We start from the raw sequence: 19,333 nt of genomic DNA, 5'->3' as shown, positions 1-19,333 counted from the left end.
TAACGTTTGTTTCATTGAATGAATGAATACAGTTTGTTTGGTTGAATTAATGTATTAAACGTGCGACAATAAATGAATGACAGGAGGTCTACTGCACGTGCAGTTTGTTTCATTGATTCAATGTGTAACGTTTGTGTCTTTGAACGAATGAATACTATTTGCTTGGTTGAATGAATGTATTAAGCTTGAGACATGGAATGTAAGAGTGAAGCTCTTCTCACTGAATTGACACATGCAGCTTGTTTCATTGGATTAATGAATAACGTTTGGTTCATTGAATGAACGTTTGAATTTAGAATAAACGAACGAAATAAATACATTTCCTTTCTTTCAATGAATTAGTAAAGGTTGAGATATTGAATGAATGAGAAACTCTCTTCTAATTGAAATAATTCGTGCAGATTGTTTAATTGAATCAATGTATAACATTTGTTTCATTGAATGAATGAATACAGTTTGTTTGCATGAATCTATGTATTAAACTTGAGACATTAACTAAATGAGAGAAGCTCGACTTCACGTGCAGTTTTTTTAGTTGAATCAATGCGTAACGTTTGTTCCATTGAATGAATGAATACTGTTTGTTTGGTTGAATGAATGTATTAAACTTGAGAAATGAAATGATAGAAAGAAGCTGTACTGCACGTGCAGTTTTTTTTAATTGAATCAATGTGTAACGTTTGTTTCATTGAATGAATGAATACAGATCGTTTGGTTGAATGTATGTATTAAACTTGAGACATTAAATGAATGACAGATGCTCTTCTGCACGTGCAGTTTGTTAAATTGAATCAATGCGTAACGTTTGTTCCATTGAATGAATGAATACTGTTTGTTTGGTTGAATGAATGTATTAAACTTGAGAAATGAAATGATAGAAAGAAGCTGTACTGCACGTGCAGTTTTTTTAAATTGAATCAATGTGTAACGTTTGTTTCATTGAATGAATGAATACAGATCGTTTGGTTGAATGTATGCATTAAACCTGAGACATTAAATGAATGACAGATGCTCTTGTGCACGTGCAGTTTGTAATATTGAATCAATGTGTAACGTTTGTTTCATTGAATGAATGAATACCGTTTGTTCGGTTGAATGTATGTATTAAGCTTGAGATATTAAATGAATTACAGGTGCTCTACTGCACGTGCAGTTTGTTTAATTGAATCAATGTGTAACGTTTGGTTCATTGAATGAATGTTTGAATTTAGAAGAAACGAACACATGAATACATTTCCTTTCCTTCAATGAATTAGTAAAGGTGGAGATATTGAATCAATGAGAAACTCTCTTCCCATTGAATTAATTCGTGCAGTTTGTTTAATTGAATCAATGTATAACATTTGTTTCATTGAATGAATGAATACAGTTTGTTTGGTTGAATGAATGAATTAAGCTTGAGACATTGAAAGAATGAGAGACGCTCTAATCATGAAATCATCGCGTGCAGTTTGTTTCATTGAATCAATGAAGAACGTTTGGTTGATTGAGTGAACGTTTGAATTCGGAATAAACGAACTGAATGAAAGAGTGAAGCTCTGCTCATTGAATTAACACAAGCAGCTTGTTTCATTGGATGAACGTTTGAATTTAGAATAAACGAATGAATGAATACATTTCCTTTCTTTCAAAGAATTAGTAAAGGTTGAGATATTGAATGAATGAGAAACTCTCTTCTAATTGAATTAATTCGTGCAGATTGTTTAATTGAATCAATGTATAACATTTGTTTCATTGAATGAATGAATACAGTTTGCTGGTTGAATGTATGTATTAAACTTGAGAAATTAACTGAATGAGAGAAGCTCCACTGCACGTGCAGTTTGTTTAATTGAATCAATGTGTAACGTTTGTTTCATTGAATGAATGAATACTGATTGATAGGTTGAATAAATGGATTAAGCTTGAGACATGGAATGAAAGATTGAAGCTCTGCTCACAGAATTAACACAAGCAGCTTGTTTCATTTGATGAACGCTTGAATTTAGAATAAACGAACGCAGGAATACATTTCCTTTGTTTCAATGACTTAGTCAAGGTTGAGATATGGAATGAATGAGAAACTCTATCTAATTGAATTAATTTGTGCAGTTTGTTGAATTGAATCAATGTGTAACGTTTGTTTCTTTGAATGAATACAGTTTGTTTGGTTGAATGTATGTATTTAACCTGAGACATTGACTGAATGAGAGAAGCTCTACTGCGCGTGCGGTTTGTTGAATGGAATCAATGTATAACGTTTGTTTCTTTGAATGAATACTGTTTGTTTGGTTGAATGACTGTATGAAGCTTGGAACATTAAATGAATGACAGAAGCTCTTCTGCACGTGCAGCTTGTTTATTTGAATCAATGTGTACCGTTTGGATCATTGAATGAATAAATGCAGTTTGTTTGGTGGAGTGAATGTATAAACTTTGAGACATCAAATGATAGACAGAAGTTCGACTGCACGTGCAGTTTGTTTAATTGAATCAATGTGTAACGTTTGTTTCATTTAATGAATGAATGCAGTTTGTTTGGTTGAATGAATGTATTAAGTTTGAGACAAAGAATAAAAGAGTGAAGCTCTGCTCACTGAATTAACACAAGCAGCTTGTTTCATTGGATTAATGAATGACGTTTGGTTCATTGAGTGAACTTTTGAATCTAGAATAGACGAATGGAATGAAAGAGTGAAGCTTTACTCATTGAATTAACACGAGCAGATCGTTTCATTGGATGAACGTTTGAATTTAGAATAAACGAACGAATGAATACCTTTCCTTTCTTTAAATGAATTAGTAAAGTTTGATATATTGAATGAATGAGAAACTCTCTTCTAATTGAATTATTTCGTGCAGATTGTTTAATTGTTTCATTGAATGAATGAATACAGTTTGTTTGAATGAATGAATTCAGCTTGAGACATGAAATGAATGAGAGAAGCTCTACTGCACGTGCCGTTTTTTTAAATTGAATCAATGTGTAACGTTTGTTTCATTGAATGAATGAATACAGTTTGTTTGTTTGAATGAATGAATTCAGCTTGAGACATGAAATGAATGAGAGAAGCTCTACTGCACGTGCCGTTTTTTTAAATTGAATCAATGTGTAACGTTTGTTTCATTGAATGAATGAATACAGTTTGTTTGGTTGAATTAATGTATTAAACGTGCGACAATAAATGAATGACAGGAGGTCTACTGCACGTGCAGTTTGTTTCATTGATTCAATGTGTAACGTTTGTGTCTTTGAACGAATGAATAGTATTTGCTTGGTTGAATAAATGTATTAAGCTTGAGACATGAAATGTAAGAGTGAAGCTCTTCTCACTGAATTAACACATGCAGCTTGTTTCATTGGATTAATGAATAACGTTTGGTTCATTGAATGAACGTTTGAATTTAGAATAAACGAACGAAATAAATACATTTCCTTTCTTTCAATGAATTAGTAAAGGTTGAGATATTGAATGAATGAGAAACTCTCTTCTAATTGAAATAATTCGTGCAGATTGTTTAATTGAATCAATGTATAACATTTGTTTCATTGAATGAATGAATACTGTTTGTTTGCATGAATCTATGTATTAAACTTGAGACATTAACTAAATGAGAGAAGCTCGACTTCACGTGCAGTTTTTTTAGTTGAATCAATGCGTAACGTTTGTTCCATTGAATGAATGAATACTGTTTGTTTGGTTGAATGAATGTATTAAACTTGAGAAATGAAATGATAGAAAGAAGCTGTACTGCACGTGCAGTTTTTTTTAATTGAATCAATGTGTAACGTTTGTTTCATTGAATGAATGAATACAGATCGTTTGGTTGAATGTATGCATTAAACCTGAGACATTAAATGAATGACAGATGCTCTTGTGCACGTGCAGTTTGTAATATTGAATCAATGTGTAACGTTTGTTTCATTGAATGAATGATTACGGTTTGTTTGGTTGAATGAATGTATTAAGCTTGAGACATTGAAAGAATGAGAGAAGCTCTAATCATGGAATCATCTCGTGCAGATTGTTTCATTGAATCAAGGAAGAACGTTTGAATGAAGGATTGACGTTTCTTTCAACGACTGGACGAACACAGTTTGTTTCTTTCAATGAACCAGTTAAGCTTGAGACATTGAATGAATGAGGGAAGCTCAACTCATTGAATCAAGGAATAACGTATGTTTCACTGAATGAAGGAATACTGTTTGTTTGGTTGAATGTATGTATTAAACTTGAGAAATGAAATGATAGAAAGAAGCTGTACTGCACGTGCAGTTTTTTTGAATAGAATCAATGTGTAACGTTTGTTTGACTGAATGAAGGAATACTGTTTGTTTGGTTGAATGAATGTATTAAGTTTGAGACAAAGAATAAAAGAGTGAAGCTCTGCTCACTGAATTAACACAAGCAGCTTGTTTCATTGGATTAATGAATGACGTTTGGTTCATTGAGTGAACTTTTGAATCTAGAATAGACGAATGGAATGAAAGAGTGAAGCTTTACTCATTGAATTAACACGAGCAGATCGTTTCATTGGATGAACGTTTGAATTTAGAATAAACGAACGAATGAATACCTTTCCTTTCTTTAAATGAATTAGTAAAGTTTGATATATTGAATGAATGAGAAACTCTCTTCTAATTGAATTATTTCGTGCAGATTGTTTAATTGTTTCATTGAATGAATGAATACAGTTTGTTTGAATGAATGAATTCAGCTTGAGACATGAAATGAATGAGAGAAGCTCTACTGCACGTGCCGTTTTTTTAAATTGAATCAATGTGTAACGTTTGTTTCATTGAATGAATGAATACAGTTTGTTTGTTTGAATGAATGAATTCAGCTTGAGACATGAAATGAATGAGAGAAGCTCTACTGCACGTGCCGTTTTTTTAAATTGAATCAATGTGTAACGTTTGTTTCATTGAATGAATGAATACAGTTTGTTTGGTTGAATTAATGTATTAAACGTGCGACAATAAATGAATGACAGGAGGTCTACTGCACGTGCAGTTTGTTTCATTGATTCAATGTGTAACGTTTGTGTCTTTGAACGAATGAATAGTATTTGCTTGGTTGAATAAATGTATTAAGCTTGAGACATGAAATGTAAGAGTGAAGCTCTTCTCACTGAATTAACACATGCAGCTTGTTTCATTGGATTAATGAATAACGTTTGGTTCATTGAATGAACGTTTGAATTTAGAATAAACGAACGAAATAAATACATTTCCTTTCTTTCAATGAATTAGTAAAGGTTGAGATATTGAATGAATGAGAAACTCTCTTCTAATTGAAATAATTCGTGCAGATTGTTTAATTGAATCAATGTATAACATTTGTTTCATTGAATGAATGAATACTGTTTGTTTGCATGAATCTATGTATTAAACTTGAGACATTAACTAAATGAGAGAAGCTCGACTTCACGTGCAGTTTTTTTAGTTGAATCAATGCGTAACGTTTGTTCCATTGAATGAATGAATACTGTTTGTTTGGTTGAATGAATGTATTAAACTTGAGAAATGAAATGATAGAAAGAAGCTGTACTGCACGTGCAGTTTTTTTTAATTGAATCAATGTGTAACGTTTGTTTCATTGAATGAATGAATACAGATCGTTTGGTTGAATGTATGCATTAAACCTGAGACATTAAATGAATGACAGATGCTCTTGTGCACGTGCAGTTTGTAATATTGAATCAATGTGTAACGTTTGTTTCATTGAATGAATGATTACGGTTTGTTTGGTTGAATGAATGTATTAAGCTTGAGACATTGAAAGAATGAGAGAAGCTCTAATCATGGAATCATCTCGTGCAGATTGTTTCATTGAATCAAGGAAGAACGTTTGAATGAAGGATTGACGTTTCTTTCAACGACTGGACGAACACAGTTTGTTTCTTTCAATGAACCAGTTAAGCTTGAGACATTGAATGAATGAGGGAAGCTCAACTCATTGAATCAAGGAATAACGTATGTTTCACTGAATGAAGGAATACTGTTTGTTTGGTTGAATGTATGTATTAAACTTGAGAAATGAAATGATAGAAAGAAGCTGTACTGCACGTGCAGTTTTTTTGAATAGAATCAATGTGTAACGTTTGTTTGACTGAATGAAGGAATACTGTTTGTTTGGTTGAATGAGTGTATTAAGCTCGAGACATGGAATGAAAGAGTGAAGCTCTGCTCATTGAATTAACACTAGCAGCTTGTTTCATTGGATCAATGAATAACGTTTGGTTCATTGAACGAACGTTTAAATTTAGAAAAAATAAACGAAACGAATAGGTTTCCTTTCTTTCAATACATTAGTAAAGGTTGAGATATTGAATGAATGAGAAACTCTCTTCTAGTTGAATTAATTCGTTCAGCTGTTTAATGAATGAATGAATGATAGATGCTCTACTGCACGTGCAGTTTGTTTAATTGAATCAATGTGTAACGTTTGTTTCATTGAATGAATGAATACAGATCGTTTGGTTGAATGTATGCATTAAACCTGAGACATTAAATGAATGACAGATGCTCTTGTGCACGTGCAGTTTGTAATATTGAATCAATGTGTAACGTTTGTTTCATTGAATGAATGAATACTGTTTGTTTGGTTGAATGTATGTATTAAACTTGAGACATTAAATGAATGACAGATGCTCTTCTGCACGTGCAGTTTGTTTAATTGAATCAATGTGTAACGTTTGTTTCATTGAATGAACGAATACCGTTTGTTCGGTTGAATGTATGTATTAAGCTTGAGATATTAAATGAATTACAGGTGCTCTACTGCACGTGCAGTTTGTTTAATTGAATCAATGTGTAACGTTTGGTTCATTGAATGAATGTTTGAATTTAGAAGAAACGAACACATGAATACATTTCCTTTCCTTCAATGAATTAGTCAAGGTTGAGATATTGAATGAATGAGAAACTCTATCTAATTGAATTAATTTGTGCAGTTTGTTGAATTGAATCAATGTGTAACGTTTGTTTCTTTGAATGAATACAGTTTGTTTGGTTGAATGTATGTATTTAACCTGAGACATTGACTGAATGAGAGAAGCTCTACTGCGCGTGCGGTTTGTTGAATTGAATCAATGTATAACGTTTGTTTCTTTGAATGAATACTGTTTGTTTGGTTGAATGACTGTATGAAGCTTGGAACATTAAATGAATGACAGATGCTCTTCTGCACGTGCAGCTTGTTTATTTGAATCAATGTGTACCGTTTGGATCATTGAATGAATAAATGCAGTTTGTTTGGTGGAGTGATTGTATAAACTTTGAGACATCAAATGATAGACAGAAGTTCGACTGCACGTGCAGTTTGTTTAATTGAATCAATGTGTAACGTTTGTTTCATTTAATGAATGAATACAGTTTGTTTGGTTGAATGAATGTATTAAGTTTGAGACAAACAATAAAAGAGTGAAGCTCTGCTCACTGAATTAACACAAGCAGCTTGTTTCATTGGATTAATGAATGACGTTTGGTTCATTGAGTGAACTTTTGAATCTAGAATAGACGAATGGAATGAAAGAGTGAAGCTTTACTCATTGAATTAACACGAGCAGATCGTTTCATTGGATTAACGTTTGAATTTAGAATAAACGAACGAATGAATACTTTTCCTTTCTTTAAATGAATTAGTAAAGTTTGAGATATTGAATGAATGAGAAACTCTCTTCTAATTGAATTATTTCGTGCAGATTGTTTAATTGTTTGATTGAATGAATGAATACAGTTTGTTTGTTTGAATGAATGAATTCAGCTTGAGACATGAAATGAATGAGAGAAGCTCTACTGCACGTGCCGTTTTTTTAAATTGAATCAATGTGTAACGTTTGTTTCTTTGAATGAATACAGTTTGTTTGGTTGAATGTATGTATTTAACCTGAGACATTGACTGAATGAGAGAAGCTCTACTGCGCGTGCGGTTTGTTGAATGGAATCAATGTATAACGTTTGTTTCTTTGAATGAATACTGTTTGTTTGGTTGAATGACTGTATGAAGCTTGGAACATTAAATGAATGACAGAAGCTCTTCTGCACGTGCAGCTTGTTTATTTGAATCAATGTGTACCGTTTGGATCATTGAATGAATAAATGCAGTTTGTTTGGTGGAGTGAATGTATAAACTTTGAGACATCAAATGATAGACAGAAGTTCGACTGCACGTGCAGTTTGTTTAATTGAATCAATGTGTAACGTTTGTTTCATTTAATGAATGAATGCAGTTTGTTTGGTTGAATGAATGTATTAAGTTTGAGACAAAGAATAAAAGAGTGAAGCTCTGCTCACTGAATTAACACAAGCAGCTTGTTTCATTGGATTAATGAATGACGTTTGGTTCATTGAGTGAACTTTTGAATCTAGAATAGACGAATGGAATGAAAGAGTGAAGCTTTACTCATTGAATTAACACGAGCAGATCGTTTCATTGGATGAACGTTTGAATTTAGAATAAACGAACGAATGAATACCTTTCCTTTCTTTAAATGAATTAGTAAAGTTTGATATATTGAATGAATGAGAAACTCTCTTCTAATTGAATTATTTCGTGCAGATTGTTTAATTGTTTCATTGAATGAATGAATACAGTTTGTTTGAATGAATGAATTCAGCTTGAGACATGAAATGAATGAGAGAAGCTCTACTGCACGTGCCGTTTTTTTAAATTGAATCAATGTGTAACGTTTGTTTCATTGAATGAATGAATACAGTTTGTTTGTTTGAATGAATGAATTCAGCTTGAGACATGAAATGAATGAGAGAAGCTCTACTGCACGTGCCGTTTTTTTAAATTGAATCAATGTGTAACGTTTGTTTCATTGAATGAATGAATACAGTTTGTTTGGTTGAATTAATGTATTAAACGTGCGACAATAAATGAATGACAGGAGGTCTACTGCACGTGCAGTTTGTTTCATTGATTCAATGTGTAACGTTTGTGTCTTTGAACGAATGAATACTATTTGCTTGGTTGAATAAATGTATTAAGCTTGAGACATGAAATGTAAGAGTGAAGCTCTTCTCACTGAATTAACACATGCAGCTTGTTTCATTGGATTAATGAATAACGTTTGGTTCATTGAATGAACGTTTGAATTTAGAATAAACGAACGAAATAAATACATTTCCTTTCTTTCAATGAATTAGTAAAGGTTGAGATATTGAATGAATGAGAAACTCTCTTCTAATTGAAATAATTCGTGCAGATTGTTTAATTGAATCAATGTATAACATTTGTTTCATTGAATGAATGAATACTGTTTGTTTGCATGAATCTATGTATTAAACTTGAGACATTAACTAAATGAGAGAAGCTCGACTTCACGTGCAGTTTTTTTAGTTGAATCAATGCGTAACGTTTGTTCCATTGAATGAATGAATACTGTTTGTTTGGTTGAATGAATGTATTAAACTTGAGAAAGGAAATGATAGAAAGAAGCTGTACTGCACGTGCAGTTTTTTTTAATTGAATCAATGTGTAACGTTTGTTTCATTGAATGAATGCATACAGATCGTTTGGTTGAATGTATGCATTAAACCTGAGACATTAAATGAATGACAGATGCTCTTGTGCACGTGCAGTTTGTAATATTGAATCAATGTGTAACGTTTGTTTCATTGAATGAATGATTACGGTTTGTTTGGTTGAATGAATGTATTAAGCTTGAGACATTGAAAGAATGAGAGAAGCTCTAATCATGGAATCATCTCGTGCAGATTGTTTCATTGAATCAAGGAAGAACGTTTGAATGAAGGATTGACGTTTCTTTCAACGACTGGACGAACACAGTTTGTTTCTTTCAATGAACCAGTTAAGCTTGAGACATTGAATGAATGAGGGAAGCTCAACTCATTGAATCAAGGAATAACGTATGTTTCACTGAATGAAGGAATACTGTTTGTTTGGTTGAATGTATGTATTAAACTTGAGAAATGAAATGATAGAAAGAAGCTGTACTGCACGTGCAGTTTTTTTGAATAGAATCAATGTGTAACGTTTGTTTGACTGAATGAAGGAATACTGTTTGTTTGGTTGAATGAGTGTATTAAGCTCGAGACATGGAATGAAAGAGTGAAGCTCTGCTCATTGAATTAACACTAGCAGCTTGTTTCATTGGATCAATGAATAACGTTTGGTTCATTGAACGAACGTTTAAATTTAGAAAAAATAAACGAAACGAATAGGTTTCCTTTCTTTCAATACATTAGTAAAGGTTGAGATATTGAATGAATGAGAAACTCTCTTCTAGTTGAATTAATTCGTTCAGCTGTTTAATGAATGAATGAATGATAGATGCTCTACTGCACGTGCAGTTTGTTTAATTGAATCAATGTGTAACGTTTGTTTCATTGAATGAATGAATACAGATCGTTTGGTTGAATGTATGCATTAAACCTGAGACATTAAATGAATGACAGATGCTCTTGTGCACGTGCAGTTTGTAATATTGAATCAATGTGTAACGTTTGTTTCATTGAATGAATGAATACTGTTTGTTTGGTTGAATGTATGTATTAAACTTGAGACATTAAATGAATGACAGATGCTCTTCTGCACGTGCAGTTTGTTTAATTGAATCAATGTGTAACGTTTGTTTCATTGAATGAACGAATACCGTTTGTTCGGTTGAATGTATGTATTAAGCTTGAGATATTAAATGAATTACAGGTGCTCTACTGCACGTGCAGTTTGTTTAATTGAATCAATGTGTAACGTTTGGTTCATTGAATGAATGTTTGAATTTAGAAGAAACGAACACATGAATACATTTCCTTTCCTTCAATGAATTAGTCAAGGTTGAGATATTGAATGAATGAGAAACTCTATCTAATTGAATTAATTTGTGCAGTTTGTTGAATTGAATCAATGTGTAACGTTTGTTTCTTTGAATGAATACAGTTTGTTTGGTTGAATGTATGTATTTAACCTGAGACATTGACTGAATGAGAGAAGCTCTACTGCGCGTGCGGTTTGTTGAATTGAATCAATGTATAACGTTTGTTTCTTTGAATGAATACTGTTTGTTTGGTTGAATGACTGTATGAAGCTTGGAACATTAAATGAATGACAGATGCTCTTCTGCACGTGCAGCTTGTTTATTTGAATCAATGTGTACCGTTTGGATCATTGAATGAATAAATGCAGTTTGTTTGGTGGAGTGATTGTATAAACTTTGAGACATCAAATGATAGACAGAAGTTCGACTGCACGTGCAGTTTGTTTAATTGAATCAATGTGTAACGTTTGTTTCATTTAATGAATGAATACAGTTTGTTTGGTTGAATGAATGTATTAAGTTTGAGACAAACAATAAAAGAGTGAAGCTCTGCTCACTGAATTAACACAAGCAGCTTGTTTCATTGGATTAATGAATGACGTTTGGTTCATTGAGTGAACTTTTGAATCTAGAATAGACGAATGGAATGAAAGAGTGAAGCTTTACTCATTGAATTAACACGAGCAGATCGTTTCATTGGATGAACGTTTGAATTTAGAATAAACGAACGAATGAATACTTTTCCTTTCTTTAAATGAATTAGTAAAGTTTGAGATATTGAATGAATGAGAAACTCTCTTCTAATTGAATTATTTCTTGCAGATTGTTTAATTGTTTGATTGAATGAATGAATACAGTTTGTTTGTTTGAATGAATGAATTCAGCTTGAGACATGAAATGAATGAGAGAAGCTCTACTGCACGTGCCGTTTTTTTAAATTGAATCAATGTGTAACGTTTGTTTCATTGAATGAATGAATACAGTTTGTTTGTTTGAATGAATGAATTCAGCTTGAGACATGAAATGAATGAGAGAAGCTCTACTGCACGTGCCGTTTTTTTAAATTGAATCAATGTGTAACGTTTGTTTCTTTGAATGAATACAGTTTGTTTGGTTGAATGTATGTATTTAACCTGAGACATTGACTGAATGAGAGAAGCTCTACTGCGCGTGCGGTTTGTTGAATGGAATCAATGTATAACGTTTGTTTCTTTGAATGAATACTGTTTGTTTGGTTGAATGACTGTATGAAGCTTGGAACATTAAATGAATGACAGAAGCTCTTCTGCACGTGCAGCTTGTTTATTTGAATCAATGTGTACCGTTTGGATCATTGAATGAATAAATGCAGTTTGTTTGGTGGAGTGAATGTATAAACTTTGAGACATCAAATGATAGACAGAAGTTCGACTGCACGTGCAGTTTGTTTAATTGAATCAATGTGTAACGTTTGTTTCATTTAATGAATGAATGCAGTTTGTTTGGTTGAATGAATGTATTAAGTTTGAGACAAAGAATAAAAGAGTGAAGCTCTGCTCACTGAATTAACACAAGCAGCTTGTTTCATTGGATTAATGAATGACGTTTGGTTCATTGAGTGAACTTTTGAATCTAGAATAGACGAATGGAATGAAAGAGTGAAGCTTTACTCATTGAATTAACACGAGCAGATCGTTTCATTGGATGAACGTTTGAATTTAGAATAAACGAACGAATGAATACCTTTCCTTTCTTTAAATGAATTAGTAAAGTTTGATATATTGAATGAATGAGAAACTCTCTTCTAATTGAATTATTTCGTGCAGATTGTTTAATTGTTTCATTGAATGAATGAATACAGTTTGTTTGAATGAATGAATTCAGCTTGAGACATGAAATGAATGAGAGAAGCTCTACTGCACGTGCCGTTTTTTTAAATTGAATCAATGTGTAACGTTTGTTTCATTGAATGAATGAATACAGTTTGTTTGTTTGAATGAATGAATTCAGCTTGAGACATGAAATGAATGAGAGAAGCTCTACTGCACGTGCCGTTTTTTTAAATTGAATCAATGTGTAACGTTTGTTTCATTGAATGAATGAATACAGTTTGTTTGGTTGAATTAATGTATTAAACGTGCGACAATAAATGAATGACAGGAGGTCTACTGCACGTGCAGTTTGTTTCATTGATTCAATGTGTAACGTTTGTGTCTTTGAACGAATGAATACTATTTGCTTGGTTGAATAAATGTATTAAGCTTGAGACATGAAATGTAAGAGTGAAGCTCTTCTCACTGAATTAACACATGCAGCTTGTTTCATTGGATTAATGAATAACGTTTGGTTCATTGAATGAACGTTTGAATTTAGAATAAACGAACGAAATAAATACATTTCCTTTCTTTCAATGAATTAGTAAAGGTTGAGATATTGAATGAATGAGAAACTCTCTTCTAATTGAAATAATTCGTGCAGATTGTTTAATTGAATCAATGTATAACATTTGTTTCATTGAATGAATGAATACTGTTTGTTTGCATGAATCTATGTATTAAACTTGAGACATTAACTAAATGAGAGAAGCTCGACTTCACGTGCAGTTTTTTTAGTTGAATCAATGCGTAACGTTTGTTCCATTGAATGAATGAATACTGTTTGTTTGGTTGAATGAATGTATTAAACTTGAGAAATGAAATGATAGAAAGAAGCTGTACTGCACGTGCAGTTTTTTTTAATTGAATCAATGTGTAACGTTTGTTTCATTGAATGAATGAATACAGATCGTTTGGTTGAATGTATGCATTAAACCTGAGACATTAAATGAATGACAGATGCTCTTGTGCACGTGCAGTTTGTAATATTGAATCAATGTGTAACGTTTGTTTCATTGAATGAATGATTACGGTTTGTTTGGTTGAATGAATGTATTAAGCTTGAGACATTGAAAGAATGAGAGAAGCTCTAATCATGGAATCATCTCGTGCAGATTGTTTCATTGAATCAAGGAAGAACGTTTGAATGAAGGATTGACGTTTCTTTCAACGACTGGACGAACACAGTTTGTTTCTTTCAATGAACCAGTTAAGCTTGAGACATTGAATGAATGAGGGAAGCTCAACTCATTGAATCAAGGAATAACGTATGTTTCACTGAATGAAGGAATACTGTTTGTTTGGTTGAACGTATGTATTAAACTTGAGAAATGAAATGATAGAAAGAAGCTGTACTGCACGTGCAGTTTTTTTGAATAGAATCAATGTGTAACGTTTGTTTGACTGAATGAAGGAATACTGTTTGTTTGGTTGAATGAGTGTATTAAGCTCGAGACATGGAATGAAAGAGTGAAGCTCTGCTCATTGAATTAACACTAGCAGCTTGTTTCATTGGATCAATGAATAACGTTTGGTTCATTGAACGAACGTTTAAATTTAGAAAAAATAAACGAAACGAATAGGTTTCCTTTCTTTCAATACATTAGTAAAGGTTGAGATATTGAATGAATGAGAAACTCTCTTCTAGTTGAATTAATTCGTTCAGCTGTTTAATGAATGAATGAATGATAGATGCTCTACTGCACGTGCAGTTTGTTTAATTGAATCAATGTGTAACGTTTGTTTCATTGAATGAATGAATACAGATCGTTTGGTTGAATGTATGCATTAAACCTGAGACATTAAATGAATGACAGATGCTCTTGTGCACGTGCAGTTTGTAATATTGAATCAATGTGTAACGTTTGTTTCATTGAATGAATGAATACTGTTTGTTTGGTTGAATGTATGTATTAAACTTGAGACATTAAATGAATGACAGATGCTCTTCTGCACGTGCAGTTTGTTTAATTGAATCAATGTGTAACGTTTGTTTCATTGAATGAACGAATACCGTTTGTTCGGTTGAATGTATGTATTAAGCTTGAGATATTAAATGAATTACAGGTGCTCTACTGCACGTGCAGTTTGTTTAATTGAATCAATGTGTAACGTTTGGTTCATTGAATGAATGTTTGAATTTAGAAGAAACGAACACATGAATACATTTCCTTTCCTTCAATGAATTAGTCAAGGTTGAGATATTGAATGAATGAGAAACTCTATCTAATTGAATTAATTTGTGCAGTTTGTTGAATTGAATCAATGTGTAACGTTTGTTTCTTTGAATGAATACAGTTTGTTTGGTTGAATGTATGTATTTAACCTGAGACATTGACTGAATGAGAGAAGCTCTACTGCGCGTGCGGTTTGTTGAATTGAATCAATGTATAACGTTTGTTTCTTTGAATGAATACTGTTTGTTTGGTTGAATGACTGTATGAAGCTTGGAACATTAAATGAATGACAGATGCTCTTCTGCACGTGCAGCTTGTTTATTTGAATCAATGTGTACCGTTTGGATCATTGAATGAATAAATGCAGTTTGTTTGGTGGAGTGAATGTATAAACTTTGAGACATCAAATGATAGACAGAAGTTCGACTGCACGTGCAGTTTGTTTAATTGAATCAATGTGTAACGTTTGTTTCATTTAATGAATGAATACAGTTTGTTTGGTTGAATGAATGTATTAAGTTTGAGACAAACAATAAAAGAGTGAAGCTCTGCTCACTGAATTAACACAAGCAGCTTGTTTCATTGGATTAATGAATGACGTTTGGTTCATTGAGTGAACTTTTGAATCTAGAATAGACGAATGGAATGAAAGAGTGAAGCTTTACTCATTGAATTAACACGAGCAGATCGTTTCATTGGATGAACGTTTGAATTTAGAATAAACGAACGAATGAATACTTTTCCTTTCTTTAAATGAATTAGTAAAGTTTGAGATATTGAATGAATGAGAAACTCTCTTCTAATTGAATTATTTCGTGCAGATTGTTTAATTGTTTGATTGAATGAATGAATACAGTTTGTTTGTTTGAATGAATGAATTCAGCTTGAGACATGAAATGAATGAGAGAAGCTCTACTGCACGTGCCGTTTTTTTAAATTGAATCAATGTGTAACGTTTGTTTCATTGAATGAATGAATACAGTTTGTTTGTTTGAATGAATGAATTCAGCTTGAGACATGAAATGAATGAGAGAAGCTCTACTGCACGTGCCGTTTTTTTAAATTGAATCAATGTGTAACGTTTGTTTCATTGAATGAATGAATACAGTTTGTTTGGTTGAATTAATGTATTAAACGTGCGACAATAAATGAATGACAGGAGGTCTACTGCACGTGCAGTTTGTTTCATTGATTCAATGTGTAACGTTTGTGTCTTTGAACGAATGAATACTATTTGCTTGGTTGAATGAATGTATTAAGCTTGAGACATGGAATGTAAGAGTGAAGCTCTTCTCACTGAATTAACACATGCAGCTTGTTTCATTGGATTAATGAATAACGTTTGGTTCATTGAATGAACGTTTGAATTTAGAATAAACGAACGAAATAAATACATTTCCTTTCTTTCAATGAATTAGTAAAGGTTGAGATATTGAATGAATGAGAAACTCTCTTCTAATTGAAATAATTCGTGCAGATTGTTTAATTGAATCAATGTATAACATTTGTTTCATTGAATGAATGAATACAGTTTGTTTGCATGAATCTATGTATTAAACTTGAGACATTAACTAAATGAGAGAAGCTCGACTTCACGTGCAGTTTTTTTAGTTGAATCAATGCGTAACGTTTGTTCCATTGAATGAATGAATACTGTTTGTTTGGTTGAATGAATGTATTAAACTTGAGAAATGAAATGATAGAAAGAAGCTGTACTGCACGTGCAGTTTTTTTTTAATTGAATCAATGTGTAACGTTTGTTTCATTGAATGAATGAATACAGATCGTTTGGTTGAATGTATGCATTAAACCTGAGACATTAAATGAATGACAGATGCTCTTGTGCACGTGCAGTTTGTAATATTGAATCAATGTGTAACGTTTGTTTCATTGAATGAATGAATACTGTTTGTTTGGTTGAATGTATGTCTTAAACTTGAGACATTAAATGAATGACAGATGCTCTTCTGCACGTGCAGTTTGTTTAATTGAATCAATGTGTAACGTTTGTTTCATTGAATGAATGAATACCGTTTGTTCGGTTGAATGTATGTATTAAGCTTGAGATATTAAATGAAATACAGGTGCTCTACTGCACGTGCAGTTTGTTTAATTGAATCAATGTGTAACGTTTGGTTCATTGAATGAATGTTTGAATTTAGAAGAAACGAACACATGAATACATTTCCTTTCCTTCAATGAATTAGTAAAGTTGGAGATATTGAATCAATGAGAAACTCTCTTCCAATTGAATTAATTCGTGCAGTTTGTTTAATTGAATCAATGTATAACATTTGTTTCATTGAATGAATGAATACAGTTTGTTTGGTTGAATGAATGAATTAAGCTTGAGACATTGAAAGAATGAGAGACGCTCTAATCATGAAATCATCGCGTGCAGTTTGTTTCATTGAATCAATGAAGAACGTTTGGTTGATTGAGTGAACGTTTGAATTCGGAATAAACGAACGGAATGAAAGAGTGAAGCTCTGCTCATTGAATTAACACAAGCAGCTTGTTTCATTGGATGAACGTTTGAATTTAGAATAAACGAATGAATGAATACATTTCCTTTCTTTCAATGAATTAGTAAAGGTTGAGATATTGAATGAATGAGAAACTCTCTTCTAATTGAATTAATTCGTGCAGATTGTTTAATTGAATCAATGTATAACATTTGTTTCATTGAATGAATGAATACAGTTTGCTGGTTGAATGTATGTATTAAACTTGAGAAATTAACTGAATGAGAGAAGCTCCACTGCACGTGCAGTTTGTTTAATTGAATCAATGTGTAACGTTTGTTTCATTGAATGAATGAATACTGATTGTTTGGTTGAATAAATGGATTAAGCTTGAGACATGGAATGAAAGATTGAAGCTCTGCTCACTGAATTAACACAAGCAGCTTCTTTCATTTGATGAACGTTTGAATTTAGAATAAACGAACGCAGGAATACATTTCCTTTGTTTCAATGAATTAGTCAAGGTTGAGATATTGAATGAATGAGAAACTCTATCTAATTGAATTAATTTGTGCAGTTTGTTGAATTGAATCAATGTGTAACGTTTGTTTCTTTGAATGAATACAGTTTGTTTGGTTGAATGTATGTATTTAACCTGAGACATTGACTGAATGAGAGAAGCTCTACTGCGCGTGCGGTTTGTTGAATTGAATCAATGTATAACGTTTGTTTCTTTGAATGAATACTGTTTGTTTGGTTGAATGACTGTATGAAGCTTGGAACATTAAATGAATGACAGATGCTCTTCTGCACGTGCAGCTTGTTTATTTGAATCAATGTGTACCGTTTGGATCATTGAATGAATAAATGCAGTTTGTTTGGTGGAGTGAATGTATAAACTTTGAGACATCAAATGATAGACAGAAGTTCGACTGCACGTGCAGTTTGTTTAATTGAATCAATGTGTAACGTTTGTTTCATTTAATGAATGAATGCAGTTTGTTTGGTTGAATGAATGTATTAAGTTTGAGACAAAGAATAAAAGAGTGAAGCTCTGCTCACTGAATTAACACAAGCAGCTTGTTTCATTGGATTAATGAATGACGTTTGGTTCATTGAGTGAACTTTTGAATCTAGAATAGACGAATGGAATGAAAGAGTGAAGCTTTACTCATTGAATTAACACGAGCAGATCGTTTCATTGGATGAACGTTTGAATTTAGAATAAACGAACGAATGAATACCTTTCCTTTCTTTAAATGAATTAGTAAAGTTTGATATATTGAATGAATGAGAAACTCTCTTCTAATTGAATTATTTCGTGCAGATTGTTTAATTGTTTCATTGAATGAATGAATACAGTTTGTTTGAATGAATGAATTCAGCTTGAGACATGAAATGAATGAGAGAAGCTCTACTGCACGTGCCGTTTTTTTAAATTGAATCAATGTGTAACGTTTGTTTCATTGAATGAATGAATACAGTTTGTTTGTTTGAATGAATGAATTCAGCTTGAGACATGAAATGAATGAGAGAAGCTCTACTGCACGTGCCGTTTTTTTAAATTGAATCAATGTGTAACGTTTGTTTCATTGAATGAATGAATACAGTTTGTTTGGTTGAATTAATGTATTAAACGTGCGACAATAAATGAATGACAGGAGGTCTACTGCACGTGCAGTTTGTTTCATTGATTCAATGTGTAACGTTTGTGTCTTTGAACGAATGAATACTATTTGCTTGGTTGAATAAATGTATTAAGCTTGAGACATGAAATGTAAGAGTGAAGCTCTTCTCACTGAATTAACACATGCAGCTTGTTTCATTGGATTAATGAATAACGTTTGGTTCATTGAATGAACGTTTGAATTTAGAATAAACGAACGAAATAAATACATTTCCTTTCTTTCAATGAATTAGTAAAGGTTGAGATATTGAATGAATGAGAAACTCTCTTCTAATTGAAATAATTCGTGCAGATTGTTTAATTGAATCAATGTATAACATTTGTTTCATTGAATGAATGAATACTGTTTGTTTGCATGAATCTATGTATTAAACTTGAGACATT

The sequence above is a fragment of the Chiloscyllium punctatum genome, chromosome 5 (assembly GCF_047496795.1).
Source record: "Chiloscyllium punctatum isolate Juve2018m chromosome 5, sChiPun1.3, whole genome shotgun sequence".
In the NCBI taxonomy this organism is placed as follows: Eukaryota; Metazoa; Chordata; class Chondrichthyes; order Orectolobiformes; family Hemiscylliidae; genus Chiloscyllium; species Chiloscyllium punctatum.
This window is presented reverse-complemented; position numbering follows the sequence as displayed.